The 14,871-nt window shown below is 45.0% G+C and overlaps 12 non-coding genes across 12 annotated transcripts; all 12 read left to right on the forward strand.

The window, feature by feature from the left end:
* Window positions 1-96: 96 nt before the first annotated feature.
* LOC141245337 (U2 spliceosomal RNA) lies at window positions 97-287 on the forward strand. The gene has a single exon (XR_012309167.1). It is a non-coding gene; the product is annotated as a U2 spliceosomal RNA (small nuclear RNA).
* Window positions 288-1,411: 1,124 nt separating this feature from the next.
* Window positions 1,412-1,602, forward strand: LOC141245349 (U2 spliceosomal RNA). Its single transcript, XR_012309178.1, has one exon. It is a non-coding gene; the product is annotated as a U2 spliceosomal RNA (small nuclear RNA).
* Window positions 1,603-2,723: 1,121 nt separating this feature from the next.
* On the forward strand, window positions 2,724-2,914 carry LOC141245341 (U2 spliceosomal RNA). Its single transcript, XR_012309171.1, has one exon. It is a non-coding gene; the product is annotated as a U2 spliceosomal RNA (small nuclear RNA).
* A 1,120-nt stretch (window positions 2,915-4,034) lies between these two features.
* LOC141245352 (U2 spliceosomal RNA) lies at window positions 4,035-4,225 on the forward strand. Its single transcript, XR_012309181.1, has one exon. It is a non-coding gene; the product is annotated as a U2 spliceosomal RNA (small nuclear RNA).
* Window positions 4,226-5,344: 1,119 nt separating this feature from the next.
* LOC141245353 (U2 spliceosomal RNA) lies at window positions 5,345-5,535 on the forward strand. The gene has a single exon (XR_012309182.1). It is a non-coding gene; the product is annotated as a U2 spliceosomal RNA (small nuclear RNA).
* A 1,118-nt stretch (window positions 5,536-6,653) lies between these two features.
* LOC141245354 (U2 spliceosomal RNA) lies at window positions 6,654-6,844 on the forward strand. The gene has a single exon (XR_012309183.1). It is a non-coding gene; the product is annotated as a U2 spliceosomal RNA (small nuclear RNA).
* A 1,120-nt stretch (window positions 6,845-7,964) lies between these two features.
* Window positions 7,965-8,155, forward strand: LOC141245355 (U2 spliceosomal RNA). The gene has a single exon (XR_012309184.1). It is a non-coding gene; the product is annotated as a U2 spliceosomal RNA (small nuclear RNA).
* Window positions 8,156-9,275: 1,120 nt separating this feature from the next.
* Window positions 9,276-9,466, forward strand: LOC141245356 (U2 spliceosomal RNA). Its single transcript, XR_012309185.1, has one exon. It is a non-coding gene; the product is annotated as a U2 spliceosomal RNA (small nuclear RNA).
* Window positions 9,467-10,587: 1,121 nt separating this feature from the next.
* LOC141245346 (U2 spliceosomal RNA) lies at window positions 10,588-10,778 on the forward strand. The gene has a single exon (XR_012309176.1). It is a non-coding gene; the product is annotated as a U2 spliceosomal RNA (small nuclear RNA).
* A 1,120-nt stretch (window positions 10,779-11,898) lies between these two features.
* Window positions 11,899-12,089, forward strand: LOC141245342 (U2 spliceosomal RNA). Its single transcript, XR_012309172.1, has one exon. It is a non-coding gene; the product is annotated as a U2 spliceosomal RNA (small nuclear RNA).
* Window positions 12,090-13,209: 1,120 nt separating this feature from the next.
* LOC141245357 (U2 spliceosomal RNA) lies at window positions 13,210-13,400 on the forward strand. Its single transcript, XR_012309186.1, has one exon. It is a non-coding gene; the product is annotated as a U2 spliceosomal RNA (small nuclear RNA).
* Window positions 13,401-14,520: 1,120 nt separating this feature from the next.
* Window positions 14,521-14,711, forward strand: LOC141245358 (U2 spliceosomal RNA). The gene has a single exon (XR_012309187.1). It is a non-coding gene; the product is annotated as a U2 spliceosomal RNA (small nuclear RNA).
* Window positions 14,712-14,871: the final 160 nt, after the last annotated feature.

The raw sequence follows: 14,871 nt of genomic DNA on the forward strand, positions 1-14,871 counted from the left end.
CAGCATGTCTTCTTAACGGGAGTCCAGGTGGCCATCTCCACAAATGGACTTTTCAGAATCCTTGGGTGGCACCGTAGTCGGAAACCAATTCTGGTTATCGCTTCTCGGCCTTTTGGCTAAGATCAAGTGTAGTATCTGTTCTTATCAGTTTAATATCTGATACGTCCCCTATCTGGGGACCATATATTAAATGGATTTTTAGAACAGGGAGATGGAAAAAGAGCTTGCTCTGTCCACTCCACGCATTGACCTGGTATTGCAGTATCTCCAGGACCGGTGCACCCCTTCTTTAATGCAGTTTCTAAAATCAGAAAGAATTGAATTCAATGCTTTTTGTTCATTTTGCTTGTTTGTCGGATTTTGGGATGGACTCTTTGGCTTTGCTTTTCTTCTCCTCATTGGATTTTTCATGTTAAAAGTTGCAGAAGCCAGATGACAAGCTCATTTTGGTTCAACTTCAGCAACTGTGCATTGCATTGCCATGTAATGTAATGTAATGCAATGCTATCTATCTAGCTCTCCCTCTATACTTCCTTTTGGATAAACAGACATATTAGGCAAGCATTTTGGAGCTTTCACCTAAATAACTACAGGTGGTGAGATAAGCTGCACAATATAATTGACCTTTCAGTATATTGTTGCACACACACCATCTATTTAGCAAATGCCCTTGTTATCAACAGCAGCCTTTTAAACTCACCTGAGCTAACAGGTATGTGAGCTGGTTACTCTGCTGCGCTTAAAATTTCTTTTTTGGTTTGCTACAATGCCTTTTCTGAAACGTTGTCTCCCTCTGCTGGAACACTGACTTCTTTCATTTAATGCCTGCAGACTATAAAAGAGAAACCAACCCAAAAAGTTTGGTTGATTAGTCTGTGGCATTCTTTTAAACTGTTGCTTATGGCGGTCTCTGTGAGCTTCTCAGTGACATTCAGCCATCCAGGTATCCCGCCTGCAGTAGACGGAATGTGGCAATGGAACGCTGGCTGCGCGTGTCATAATAGGCTCTGAGCCTTTATATACATGCGCACAGCAGCAGCCACCTTCAGTCTGCTGCTGGACAGCCAGCAGCAGCAGCAGCAGGAGAGGTAATTAATCAGCAACCCTCCTGCTAAGGGTAGACAGCTGCTCGTTCCACCCCCCCCCCCCCCGCCTTAATTGGTTCTCCTCCCTTCCAACGGTGTTGAGGCGGGTGGGAACAGCCGGGGGTTGAGGGTACTGTGCTAAAAGAGGTGGAGTTATGCAGATCTAAAACGCGTGGATTGCAGCAGCAGCAAGCCGAAAAGTGCAGGCATGTGAGGGATCTAGAGGTTGACAGCATGTCTTCTTAACGGGAGTCCAGGTGGCCATCTCCACAAATGGACTTTTCAGAATCCTTGGGTGGCACCGTAGTCGGAAACCAATTCTGGTTATCGCTTCTCGGCCTTTTGGCTAAGATCAAGTGTAGTATCTGTTCTTATCAGTTTAATATCTGATACGTCCCCTATCTGGGGACCATATATTAAATGGATTTTTAGAACAGGGAGATGGAAAAAGAGCTTGCTCTGTCCACTCCACGCATTGACCTGGTATTGCAGTATCTCCAGGACCGGTGCACCCCTTCTTTAATGCAGTTTCTAAAATCAGAAAGAATTGGATTCAATGCTTTTTGTTCATTTTGCTTGTTTGTCGGATTTTGGGATGGACTCTTTGGCTTTGCTTTTCTTCTCCTCATTGGATTTTTCATGTTAAAAGTTGCAGAAGCCAGATGACAAGCTCATTTTGGTTCAACTTCAGCAACTGTGCATTGCATTGCCATGTAATGTAATGTAATGCAATGCTATCTATCTAGCTCTCCCTCTATACTTCCTTTTGGATAAACAGACATATTAGGCAAGCATTTTGGAGCTTTCACCTAAATAACTACAGGTGGTGAGATAAGCTGCACAATATAATTGACCTTTCAGTATATTGTTGCACACACACCATCTATTTAGCAAATGCCCTTGTTATCAACAGCAGCCTTTTAAACTCACCTGAGCTAACAGGTATGTGAGCTGGTTACTCTGCTGCGCTTAAAATTTCTTTTTTGGTTTGCTACAATGCCTTTTCTGAAACGTTGTCTCCCTCTGCTGGAACACTGACTTCTTTCATTTAATGCCTGCAGACTATAAAAGAGAAACCAACCCAAAAAGTTTGGTTGATTAGTCTGTGGCATTCTTTTAAACTGTTGCTTATGGCGGTCTCTGTGAGCTTCTCAGTGACATTCAGCCATCCAGGTATCCCGCCTGCAGTAGACGGAATGTGGCAATGGAACGCTGGCTGCGCGTGTCATAATAGGCTCTGAGCCTTTATATACCTGCGCACAGCAGCAGCCACCTTCAGTCTGCTGCTGGACAGCCAGCAGCAGCAGCAGCAGGAGAGGTAATTAATCAGCAACCCTCCTGCTAAGGGTAGACAGCTGCTCGTTCCACCCCCCCCCCCGCCTTAATTGGTTCTCCTCCCTTCCAACGGTGTTGAGGCGGGTGGGAACAGCCGGGGGTTGAGGGTACTGTGCTAAAAGAGGTGGAGTTATGCAGATCTAAAACGCGTGGATTGCAGCAGCAGCAAGCCGAAAAGTGCAGGCATGTGAGGGATCTAGAGGTTGACAGCATGTCTTCTTAACGGGAGTCCAGGTGGCCATCTCCACAAATGGACTTTTCAGAATCCTTGGGTGGCACCGTAGTCGGAAACCAATTCTGGTTATCGCTTCTCGGCCTTTTGGCTAATATCAAGTGTAGTATCTGTTCTTATCAGTTTAATATCTGATACGTCCCCTATCTGGGGACCATATATTAAATGGATTTTTAGAACAGGGAGATGGAAAAAGAGCTTGCTCTGTCCACTCCACGCATTGACCTGGTATTGCAGTATCTCCAGGACCGGTGCACCCCTTCTTTAATGCAGTTTCTAAAATCAGAAAGAATTGAATTCAATGCTTTTTGTTCATTTTGCTTGTTTGTCGGATTTTGGGATGGACTCTTTGGCTTTGCTTTTCTTCTCCTCATTGGATTTTTCATGTTAAAAGTTGCAGAAGCCAGATGACAAGCTCATTTTGGTTCAACTTCAGCAACTGTGCATTGCATTGCCATGTAATGTAATGTAATGCAATGCTATCTATCTAGCTCTCCCTCTATACTTCCTTTTGGATAAACAGACATATTAGGCAAGCATTTTGGAGCTTTCACCTAAATAACTACAGGTGGTGAGATAAGCTGCACAATATAATTGACCTTTCAGTATATTGTTGCACACACACCATCTATTTAGCAAATGCCCTTGTTATCAACAGCAGCCTTTTAAACTCACCTGAGCTAACAGGTATGTGAGCTGGTTACTCTGCTGCGCTTAAAATTTCTTTTTTGGTTTGCTACAATGCCTTTTCTGAAACGTTGTCTCCCTCTGCTGGAACACTGACTTCTTTCATTTAATGCCTGCAGACTATAAAAGAGAAACCAACCCAAAAAGTTTGGTTGATTAGTCTGTGGCATTCTTTTAAACTGTTGCTTATGGCGGTCTCTGTGAGCTTCTCAGTGACATTCAGCCATCCAGGTATCCCGCCTGCAGTAGAAGGAATGTGGCAATGGAACGCTGGCTGCGCGTGTCATAATAGGCTCTGAGCCTTTATATACCTGCGCACAGCAGCAGCCACCTTCAGTCTGCTGCTGGACAGCCAGCAGCAGCAGCAGCAGGAGAGGTAATTAATCAGCAACCCTCCTGCTAAGGGTAGACAGCTGCTCGTTCCACCCCCCCCCCGCCTTAATTGGTTCTCCTCCCTTCCAATGGTGTTGAGGCGGGTGGGAACAGCCGGGGGTTGAGGGTACTGTGCTAAAAGAGGTGGAGTTATGCAGATCTAAAACGCGTGGATTGCAGCAGCAGCAAGCCGAAAAGTGCAGGCATGTGAGGGATCTAGAGGTTGACAGCATGTCTTCTTAACGGGAGTCCAGGTGGCCATCTCCACAAATGGACTTTTCAGAATCCTTGGGTGGCACCGTAGTCAGAAACCAATTCTGGTTATCGCTTCTCGGCCTTTTGGCTAAGATCAAGTGTAGTATCTGTTCTTATCAGTTTAATATCTGATACGTCCCCTATCTGGGGACCATATATTAAATGGATTTTTAGAACAGGGAGATGGAAAAAGAGCTTGCTCTGTCCACTCCACGCATTGACCTGGTATTGCAGTATCTCCAGGACCGGTGCACCCCTTCTTTAATGCAGTTTCTAAAATCAGAAAGAATTGAATTCAATGCTTTTTGTTCATTTTGCTTGTTTGTCGGATTTTGGGATGGACTCTTTGGCTTTGCTTTTCTTCTCCTCATTGGATTTTTCATGTTAAAAGTTGCAGAAGCCAGATGACAAGCTCATTTTGGTTCAACTTCAGCAACTGTGCATTGCATTGCCATGTAATGTAATGTAATGCAATGCTATCTATCTAGCTCTCCCTCTATACTTCCTTTTGGATAAACAGACATATTAGGCAAGCATTTTGGAGCTTTCACCTAAATAACTACAGGTGGTGAGATAAGCTGCGCAATATAATTGACCTTTCAGTATATTGTTGCACACACACCATCTATTTAGCAAATGCCCTTGTTATCAACAGCAGCCTTTTAAACTCACCTGAGCTAACAGGTATGTGAGCTGGTTACTCTGCTGCGCTTAAAATTTCTTTTTTGGTTTGCTACAATGCCTTTTCTGAAACGTTGTCTCCCTCTGCTGGAACACTGACTTCTTTCATTTAATGCCTGCAGACTATAAAAGAGAAACCAACCCAAAAAGTTTGGTTGATTAGTCTGTGGCATTCTTTTAAACTGTTGCTTATGGCGGTCTCTGTGAGCTTCTCAGTGACATTCAGCCATCCAGGTATCCCGCCTGCAGTAGACGGAATGTGGCAATGGAACGCTGGCTGCGCATGTCATAATAGGCTCTGAGCCTTTATATACCTGCGCACAGCAGCAGCCACCTTCAGTCTGCTGCTGGACAGCCAGCAGCAGCAGCAGCAGGAGAGGTAATTAATCAGCAACCCTCCTGCTAAGGGTAGACAGCTGCTCGTTCCACCCCCCCCCCGCCTTAATTGGTTCTCCTCCCTTCCAACGGTGTTGAGGCGGGTGGGAACAGCCGGGGGTTGAGGGTACTGTGCTAAAAGAGGTGGAGTTATGCAGATCTAAAACGCGTGGATTGCAGCAGCAGCAAGCCGAAAAGTGCAGGCATGTGAGGGATCTAGAGGTTGACAGCATGTCTTCTTAACGGGAGTCCAGGTGGCCATCTCCACAAATGGACTTTTCAGAATCCTTGGGTGGCACCGTAGTCGGAACCAATTCTGGTTATCGCTTCTCGGCCTTTTGGCTAAGATCAAGTGTAGTATCTGTTCTTATCAGTTTAATATCTGATACGTCCCCTATCTGGGGACCATATATTAAATGGATTTTTAGAACAGGGAGATGGAAAAAGAGCTTGCTCTGTCCACTCCACGCATTGACCTGGTATTGCAGTATCTCCAGGACCGGTGCACCCCTTCTTTAATGCAGTTTCTAAAATCAGAAAGAATTGAATTCAATGCTTTTTGTTCATTTTGCTTGTTTGTCGGATTTTGGGATGGACTCTTTGGCTTTGCTTTTCTTCTCCTCATTGGATTTTTCATGTTAAAAGTTGCAGAAGCCAGATGACAAGCTCATTTTGGTTCAACTTCAGCAACTGTGCATTGCATTGCCATGTAATGTAATGTAATGCAATGCTATCTATCTAGCTCTCCCTCTATACTTCCTTTTGGATAAACAGACATATTAGGCAAGCATTTTGGAGCTTTCACCTAAATAACTACAGGTGGTGAGATAAGCTGCACAATATAATTGACCTTTCAGTATATTGTTGCACACACACCATCTATTTAGCAAATGCCCTTGTTATCAACAGCAGCCTTTTAAACTCACCTAAGCTAACAGGTATGTGAGCTGGTTACTCTGCTGCGCTTAAAATTTCTTTTTTGGTTTGCTACAATGCCTTTTCTGAAACGTTGTCTCCCTCTGCTGGAACACTGACTTCTTTCATTTAATGCCTGCAGACTATAAAAGAGAAACCAACCCAAAAAGTTTGGTTGATTAGTCTGTGGCATTCTTTTAAACTGTTGCTTATGGCGGTCTCTGTGAGCTTCTCAGTGACATTCAGCCATCCAGGTATCCCGCCTGCAGTAGACGGAATGTGGCAATGGAACGCTGGCTGCGCGTGTCATAATAGGCTCTGAGCCTTTATATACCTGCGCACAGCAGCAGCCACCTTCAGTCTGCTGCTGGACAGCCAGCAGCAGCAGCAGGAGAGGTAATTAATCAGCAACCCTCCTGCTAAGGGTAGACAGCTGCTCGTTCCACCCCCCCCCCCGCCTTAATTGGTTCTCCTCCCTTCCAACGGTGTTGAGGCGGGTGGGAACAGCCGGGGGTTGAGGGTACTGTGCTAAAAGAGGTGGAGTTATGCAGATCTAAAACGCGTGGATTGCAGCAGCAGCAAGCCGAAAAGTGCAGGCATGTGAGGGATCTAGAGGTTGACAGCATGTCTTCTTAACGGGAGTCCAGGTGGCCATCTCCACAAATGGACTTTTCAGAATCCTTGGGTGGCACCGTAGTCGGAAACCAATTCTGGTTATCGCTTCTCGGCCTTTTGGCTAAGATCAAGTGTAGTATCTGTTCTTATCAGTTTAATATCTGATACGTCCCCTATCTGGGGACCATATATTAAATGGATTTTTAGAACAGGGAGATGGAAAAAGAGCTTGCTCTGTCCACTCCACGCATTGACCTGGTATTGCAGTATCTCCAGGACCGGTGCACCCCTTCTTTAATGCAGTTTCTAAAATCAGAAAGAATTGAATTCAATGCTTTTTGTTCATTTTGCTTGTTTGTCGGATTTTGGGATGGACTCTTTGGCTTTGCTTTTCTTCTCCTCATTGGATTTTTCATGTTAAAAGTTGCAGAAGCCAGATGACAAGCTCATTTTGGTTCAACTTCAGCAACTGTGCATTGCATTGCCATGTAATGTAATGTAATGCAATGCTATCTATCTAGCTCTCCCTCTATACTTCCTTTTGGATAAACAGACATATTAGGCAAGCATTTTGGAGCTTTCACCTAAATAACTACAGGTGGTGAGATAAGCTGCACAATATAATTGACCTTTCAGTATATTGTTGCACACACACCATCTATTTAGCAAATGCCCTTGTTATCAACAGCAGCCTTTTAAACTCACCTGAGCTAACAGGTATGTGAGCTGGTTACTCTGCTGCGCTTAAAATTTCTTTTTTGGTTTGCTACAATGCCTTTTCTGAAACGTTGTCTCCCTCTGCTGGAACACTGACTTCTTTCATTTAATGCCTGCAGACTATAAAAGAGAAACCAACCCAAAAAGTTTGGTTGATTAGTCTGTGGCATTCTTTTAAACTGTTGCTTATGGCGGTCTCTGTGAGCTTCTCAGTGACATTCAGCCATCCAGGTATCCCGCCTGCAGTAGACGGAATGTGGCAATGGAACGCTGGCTGCGCGTGTCATAATAGGCTCTGAGCCTTTATATACCTGCGCACAGCAGCAGCCACCTTCAGTCTGCTGCTGGACAGCCAGCAGCAGCAGCAGCAGGAGAGGTAATTAATCAGCAACCCTCCTGCTAAGGGTAGACAGCTGCTCGTTCCACCCCCCCCCCGCCTTAATTGGTTCTCCTCCCTTCCAACGGTGTTGAGGCGGGTGGGAACAGCCGGGGGTTGAGGGTACTGTGCTAAAAGAGGTGGAGTTATGCAGATCTAAAACGCGTGGATTGCAGCAGCAGCAAGCCGAAAAGTGCAGGCATGTGAGGGATCTAGAGGTTGACAGCATGTCTTCTTAACGGGAGTCCAGGTGGCCATCTCCACAAATGGACTTTTCAGAATCCTTGGGTGGCACCGTAGTCGGAAACCAATTCTGGTTATCGCTTCTCGGCCTTTTGGCTAAGATCAAGTGTAGTATCTGTTCTTATCAGTTTAATATCTGATACGTCCCCTATCTGGGGACCATATATTAAATGGATTTTTAGAACAGGGAGATGGAAAAAGAGCTTGCTCTGTCCACTCCACGCATTGACCTGGTATTGCAGTATCTCCAGGACCGGTGCACCCCTTCTTTAATGCAGTTTCTAAAATCAGAAAGAATTGAATTCAATGCTTTTTGTTCATTTTGCTTGTTTGTCGGATTTTGGGATGGACTCTTTGGCTTTGCTTTTCTTCTCCTCATTGGATTTTTCATGTTAAAAGTTGCAGAAGCCAGATGACAAGCTCATTTTGGTTCAACTTCAGCAACTGTGCATTGCATTGCCATGTAATGTAATGTAATGCAATGCTATCTATCTAGCTCTCCCTCTATACTTCCTTTTGGATAAACAGACATATTAGGCAAGCATTTTGGAGCTTTCACCTAAATAACTACAGGTGGTGAGATAAGCTGCACAATATAATTGACCTTTCAGTATATTGTTGCACACACACCATCTATTTAGCAAATGCCCTTGTTATCAACAGCAGCCTTTTAAACTCACCTGAGCTAACAGGTATGTGAGCTGGTTACTCTGCTGCGCTTAAAATTTCTTTTTTGGTTTGCTACAATGCCTTTTCTGAAACGTTGTCTCCCTCTGCTGGAACACTGACTTCTTTCATTTAATGCCTGCAGACTATAAAAGAGAAACCAACCCAAAAAGTTTGGTTGATTAGTCTGTGGCATTCTTTTAAACTGTTGCTTATGGCGGTCTCTGTGAGCTTCTCAGTGACATTCAGCCATCCAGGTATCCCGCCTGCAGTAGACGGAATGTGGCAATGGAACGCTGGCTGCGCGTGTCATAATAGGCTCTGAGCCTTTATATACATGCGCACAGCAGCAGCCACCTTCAGTCTGCTGCTGGACAGCCAGCAGCAGCAGCAGCAGGAGAGGTAATTAATCAGCAACCCTCCTGCTAAGGGTAGACAGCTGCTCGTTCCACCCCCCCCCCGCCTTAATTGGTTCTCCTCCCTTCCAACGGTGTTGAGGCGGGTGGGAACAGCCGGGGGTTGAGGGTACTGTGCTAAAAGAGGTGGAGTTATGCAGATCTAAAACGCGTGGATTGCAGCAGCAGCAAGCCGAAAAGTGCAGGCATGTGAGGGATCTAGAGGTTGACAGCATGTCTTCTTAACGGGAGTCCAGGTGGCCATCTCCACAAATGGACTTTTCAGAATCCTTGGGTGGCACCGTAGTCGGAAACCAATTCTGGTTATCGCTTCTCGGCCTTTTGGCTAAGATCAAGTGTAGTATCTGTTCTTATCAGTTTAATATCTGATACGTCCCCTATCTGGGGACCATATATTAAATGGATTTTTAGAACAGGGAGATGGAAAAAGAGCTTGCTCTGTCCACTCCACGCATTGACCTGGTATTGCAGTATCTCCAGGACCGGTGCACCCCTTCTTTAATGCAGTTTCTAAAATCAGAAAGAATTGGATTCAATGCTTTTTGTTCATTTTGCTTGTTTGTCGGATTTTGGGATGGACTCTTTGGCTTTGCTTTTCTTCTCCTCATTGGATTTTTCATGTTAAAAGTTGCAGAAGCCAGATGACAAGCTCATTTTGGTTCAACTTCAGCAACTGTGCATTGCATTGCCATGTAATGTAATGTAATGCAATGCTATCTATCTAGCTCTCCCTCTATACTTCCTTTTGGATAAACAGACATATTAGGCAAGCATTTTGGAGCTTTCACCTAAATAACTACAGGTGGTGAGATAAGCTGCACAATATAATTGACCTTTCAGTATATTGTTGCACACACACCATCTATTTAGCAAATGCCCTTGTTATCAACAGCAGCCTTTTAAACTCACCTGAGCTAACAGGTATGTGAGCTGGTTACTCTGCTGCGCTTAAAATTTCTTTTTTGGTTTGCTACAATGCCTTTTCTGAAACGTTGTCTCCCTCTGCTGGAACACTGACTTCTTTCATTTAATGCCTGCAGACTATAAAAGAGAAACCAACCCAAAAAGTTTGGTTGATTAGTCTGTGGCATTCTTTTAAACTGTTGCTTATGGCGGTCTCTGTGAGCTTCTCAGTGACATTCAGCCATCCAGGTATCCCGCCTGCAGTAGACGGAATGTGGCAATGGAACGCTGGCTGCGCGTGTCATAATAGGCTCTGAGCCTTTATATACCTGCGCACAGCAGCAGCCACCTTCAGTCTGCTGCTGGACAGCCAGCAGCAGCAGCAGCAGGAGAGGTAATTAATCAGCAACCCTCCTGCTAAGGGTAGACAGCTGCTCGTTCCACCCCCCCCCCCGCCTTAATTGGTTCTCCTCCCTTCCAACGGTGTTGAGGCGGGTGGGAACAGCCGGGGGTTGAGGGTACTGTGCTAAAAGAGGTGGAGTTATGCAGATCTAAAACGCGTGGATTGCAGCAGCAGCAAGCCGAAAAGTGCAGGCATGTGAGGGATCTAGAGGTTGACAGCATGTCTTCTTAACGGGAGTCCAGGTGGCCATCTCCACAAATGGACTTTTCAGAATCCTTGGGTGGCACCGTAGTCGGAAACCAATTCTGGTTATCGCTTCTCGGCCTTTTGGCTAATATCAAGTGTAGTATCTGTTCTTATCAGTTTAATATCTGATACGTCCCCTATCTGGGGACCATATATTAAATGGATTTTTAGAACAGGGAGATGGAAAAAGAGCTTGCTCTGTCCACTCCAAGCATTGACCTGGTATTGCAGTATCTCCAGGACCGGTGCACCCCTTCTTTAATGCAGTTTCTAAAATCAGAAAGAATTGAATTCAATGCTTTTTGTTCATTTTGCTTGTTTGTCGGATTTTGGGATGGACTCTTTGGCTTTGCTTTTCTTCTCCTCATTGGATTTTTCATGTTAAAAGTTGCAGAAGCCAGATGACAAGCTCATTTTGGTTCAACTTCAGCAACTGTGCATTGCATTGCCATGTAATGTAATGTAATGCAATGCTATCTATCTAGCTCTCCCTCTATACTTCCTTTTGGATAAACAGACATATTAGGCAAGCATTTTGGAGCTTTCACCTAAATAACTACAGGTGGTGAGATAAGCTGCACAATATAATTGACCTTTCAGTATATTGTTGCACACACACCATCTATTTAGCAAATGCCCTTGTTATCAACAGCAGCCTTTTAAACTCACCTGAGCTAACAGGTATGTGAGCTGGTTACTCTGCTGCGCTTAAAATTTCTTTTTTGGTTTGCTACAATGCCTTTTCTGAAACGTTGTCTCCCTCTGCTGGAACACTGACTTCTTTCATTTAATGCCTGCAGACTATAAAAGAGAAACCAACCCAAAAAGTTTGGTTGATTAGTCTGTGGCATTCTTTTAAACTGTTGCTTATGGCGGTCTCTGTGAGCTTCTCAGTGACATTCAGCCATCCAGGTATCCCGCCTGCAGTAGAAGGAATGTGGCAATGGAACGCTGGCTGCGCGTGTCATAATAGGCTCTGAGCCTTTATATACCTGCGCACAGCAGCAGCCACCTTCAGTCTGCTGCTGGACAGCCAGCAGCAGCAGCAGCAGGAGAGGTAATTAATCAGCAACCCTCCTGCTAAGGGTAGACAGCTGCTCGTTCCACCCCCCCCCCGCCTTAATTGGTTCTCCTCCCTTCCAATGGTGTTGAGGCGGGTGGGAACAGCCGGGGGTTGAGGGTACTGTGCTAAAAGAGGTGGAGTTATGCAGATCTAAAACGCGTGGATTGCAGCAGCAGCAAGCCGAAAAGTGCAGGCATGTGAGGGATCTAGAGGTTGACAGCATGTCTTCTTAACGGGAGTCCAGGTGGCCATCTCCACAAATGGACTTTTCAGAATCCTTGGGTGGCACCGTAGTCGGAAACCAATTCTGGTTATCGCTTCTCGGCCTTTTGGCTAATATCAAGTGTAGTATCTGTTCTTATCAGTTTAATATCTGATACGTCCCCTATCTGGGGACCATATATTAAATGGATTTTTAGAACAGGGAGATGGAAAAAGAGCTTGCTCTGTCCACTCCACGCATTGACCTGGTATTGCAGTATCTCCAGGACCGGTGCACCCCTTCTTTAATGCAGTTTCTAAAATCAGAAAGAATTGAATTCAATGCTTTTTGTTCATTTTGCTTGTTTGTCGGATTTTGGGATGGACTCTTTGGCTTTGCTTTTCTTCTCCTCATTGGATTTTTCATGTTAAAAGTTGCAGAAGCCAGATGACAAGCTCATTTTGGTTCAACTTCAGCAACTGTGCATTGCATTGCCATGTAATGTAATGTAATGCAATGCTATCTATCTAGCTCTCCCTCTATACTTCCTTTTGGATAAACAGACATATTAGGCAAGCATTTTGGAGCTTTCACCTAAATAACTACAGGTGGTGAGATAAGCTGCACAATATAATTGACCTTTCAGTATATTGTTGCACACACACCATCTATTTAGCAAATGCCCTTGTTATCAACAGCAGCCTTTTAAACTCACCTGAGCTAACAGGTATGTGAGCTGGTTACTCTGCTGCGCTTAAAATTTCTTTTTTGGTTTGCTACAATGCCTTTTCTGAAACGTTGTCTCCCTCTGCTGGAACACTGACTTCTTTCATTTAATGCCTGCAGACTATAAAAGAGAAACCAACCCAAAAAGTTTGGTTGATTAGTCTGTGGCATTCTTTTAAACTGTTGCTTATGGCGGTCTCTGTGAGCTTCTCAGTGACATTCAGCCATCCAGGTATCCCGCCTGCAGTAGAAGGAATGTGGCAATGGAACGCTGGCTGCGCGTGTCATAATAGGCTCTGAGCCTTTATATACCTGCGCACAGCAGCAGCCACCTTCAGTCTGCTGCTGGACAGCCAGCAGCAGCAGCAGCAGGAGAGGTAATTAATCAGCAACCCTCCTGCTAAGGGTAGACAGCTGCTCGTTCCACCCCCCCCCCGCCTTAATTGGTTCTCCTCCCTTCCAATGGTGTTGAGGCGGGTGGGAACAGCCGGGGGTTGAGGGTACTGTGCTAAAAGAGGTGGAGTTATGCAGATCTAAAACGCGTGGATTGCAGCAGCAGCAAGCCGAAAAGTGCAGGCATGTGAGGGATCTAGAGGTTGACAGCATGTCTTCTTAACGGGAGTCCAGGTGGCCATCTCCACAAATGGACTTTTCAGAATCCTTGGGTGGCACCGTAGTCAGAAACCAATTCTGGTTATCGCTTCTCGGCCTTTTGGCTAAGATCAAGTGTAGTATCTGTTCTTATCAGTTTAATATCTGATACGTCCCCTATCTGGGGACCATATATTAAATGGATTTTTAGAACAGGGAGATGGAAAAAGAGCTTGCTCTGTCCACTCCACGCATTGACCTGGTATTGCAGTATCTCCAGGACCGGTGCACCCCTTCTTTAATGCAGTTTCTAAAATCAGAAAGAATTGAATTCAATGCTTTTTGTTCATTTTGCTTGTTTGTCGGATTTTGGGATGGACTCTTTGGCTTTGCTTTTCTTCTCCTCATTGGATTTTTCATGTTAAAAGTTGCAGAAGCCAGATGACAAGCTCATTTTGGTTCAACTTCAGCAACTGTGCATTGCATTGCCATGTAATGTAATGTAATGCAATGCTATCTATCTAGCTCTCCCTCTATACTTCCTTTTGGATAAACAGACATATTAGGCAAGCATTTTGGAGCTTTCACCTAAATAACTACAGGTGGTGAGATAAGCTGCGCAATATAATTGACCTTTCAGTATATTGTTGCACACACACCATCTATTTAGCAAATGCCCTTGTTATCAACAGCAGCCTTTTAAACTCACCTGAGCTAACAGGTATGTGAGCTGGTTACTCTGCTGCGCTTAAAATTTCTTTTTTGGTTTGCTACAATGCCTTTTCTGAAACGTTGTCTCCCTCTGCTGGAACACTGACTTCTTTCATTTAATGCCTGCAGACTATAAAAGAGAAACCAACCCAAAAAGTTTGGTTGATTAGTCTGTGGCATTCTTTTAAACTGTTGCTTATGGCGGTCTCTGTGAGCTTCTCAGTGACATTCAGCCATCCAGGTATCCCGCCTGCAGTAGACGGAATGTGGCAATGGAACGCTGGCTGCGCGTGTCATAATAGGCTCTGAGCCTTTATATACCTGCGCACAGCAGCAGCCACCTTCAGTCTGCTGCTGGACAGCCAGCAGCAGCAGCAGCAGGAGAGGTAATTAATCAGCAACCCTCCTGCTAAGGGTAGACAGCTGCTCGTTCCACCCCCCCCCCCGCCTTAATTGGTTCTCCTCCCTTCCAACGGTGTTGAGGCGGGTGGGAACAGCCGGGGGTTGAGGGTACTGTGCTAAAAGAGGTGGAGTTATGCAGATCTAAAACGCGTGGATTGCAGCAGCAGCAAGCCGAAAAGTGCAGGCATGTGAGGGATCTAGAGGTTGACAGCATGTCTTCTTAACGGGAGTCCAGGTGGCCATCTCCACAAATGGACTTTTCAGAATCCTTGGGTGGCACCGTAGTCGGAACCAATTCTGGTTATCGCTTCTCGGCCTTTTGGCTAAGATCAAGTGTAGTATCTGTTCTTATCAGTTTAATATCTGATACGTCCCCTATCTGGGGACCATATATTAAATGGATTTTTAGAACAGGGAGATGGAAAAAGAGCTTGCTCTGTCCACTCCACGCATTGACCTGGTATTGCAGTATCTCCAGGACCGGTGCACCCCTTCTTTAATGCAGTTTCTAAAATCAGAAAGAATTGAATTCAATGCTTTTTGTTCATTTTGCTTGTTTGTCGGATTTTGGGATGGACTCTTTGGCTTTGCTTTTCTTCTCCTCATTGGATTTTTCATGTTAAAAGTTGCAGAAGCCAGATGACAAGCTCATTT

Source organism: Phyllobates terribilis, unplaced genomic scaffold, assembly GCF_046119375.1.
Source record: "Phyllobates terribilis strain yellow unplaced genomic scaffold, ASM4611937v1 Scaffold_1828__1_contigs__length_205237, whole genome shotgun sequence".
NCBI classification, from domain to species: Eukaryota; Metazoa; Chordata; class Amphibia; order Anura; family Dendrobatidae; genus Phyllobates; species Phyllobates terribilis.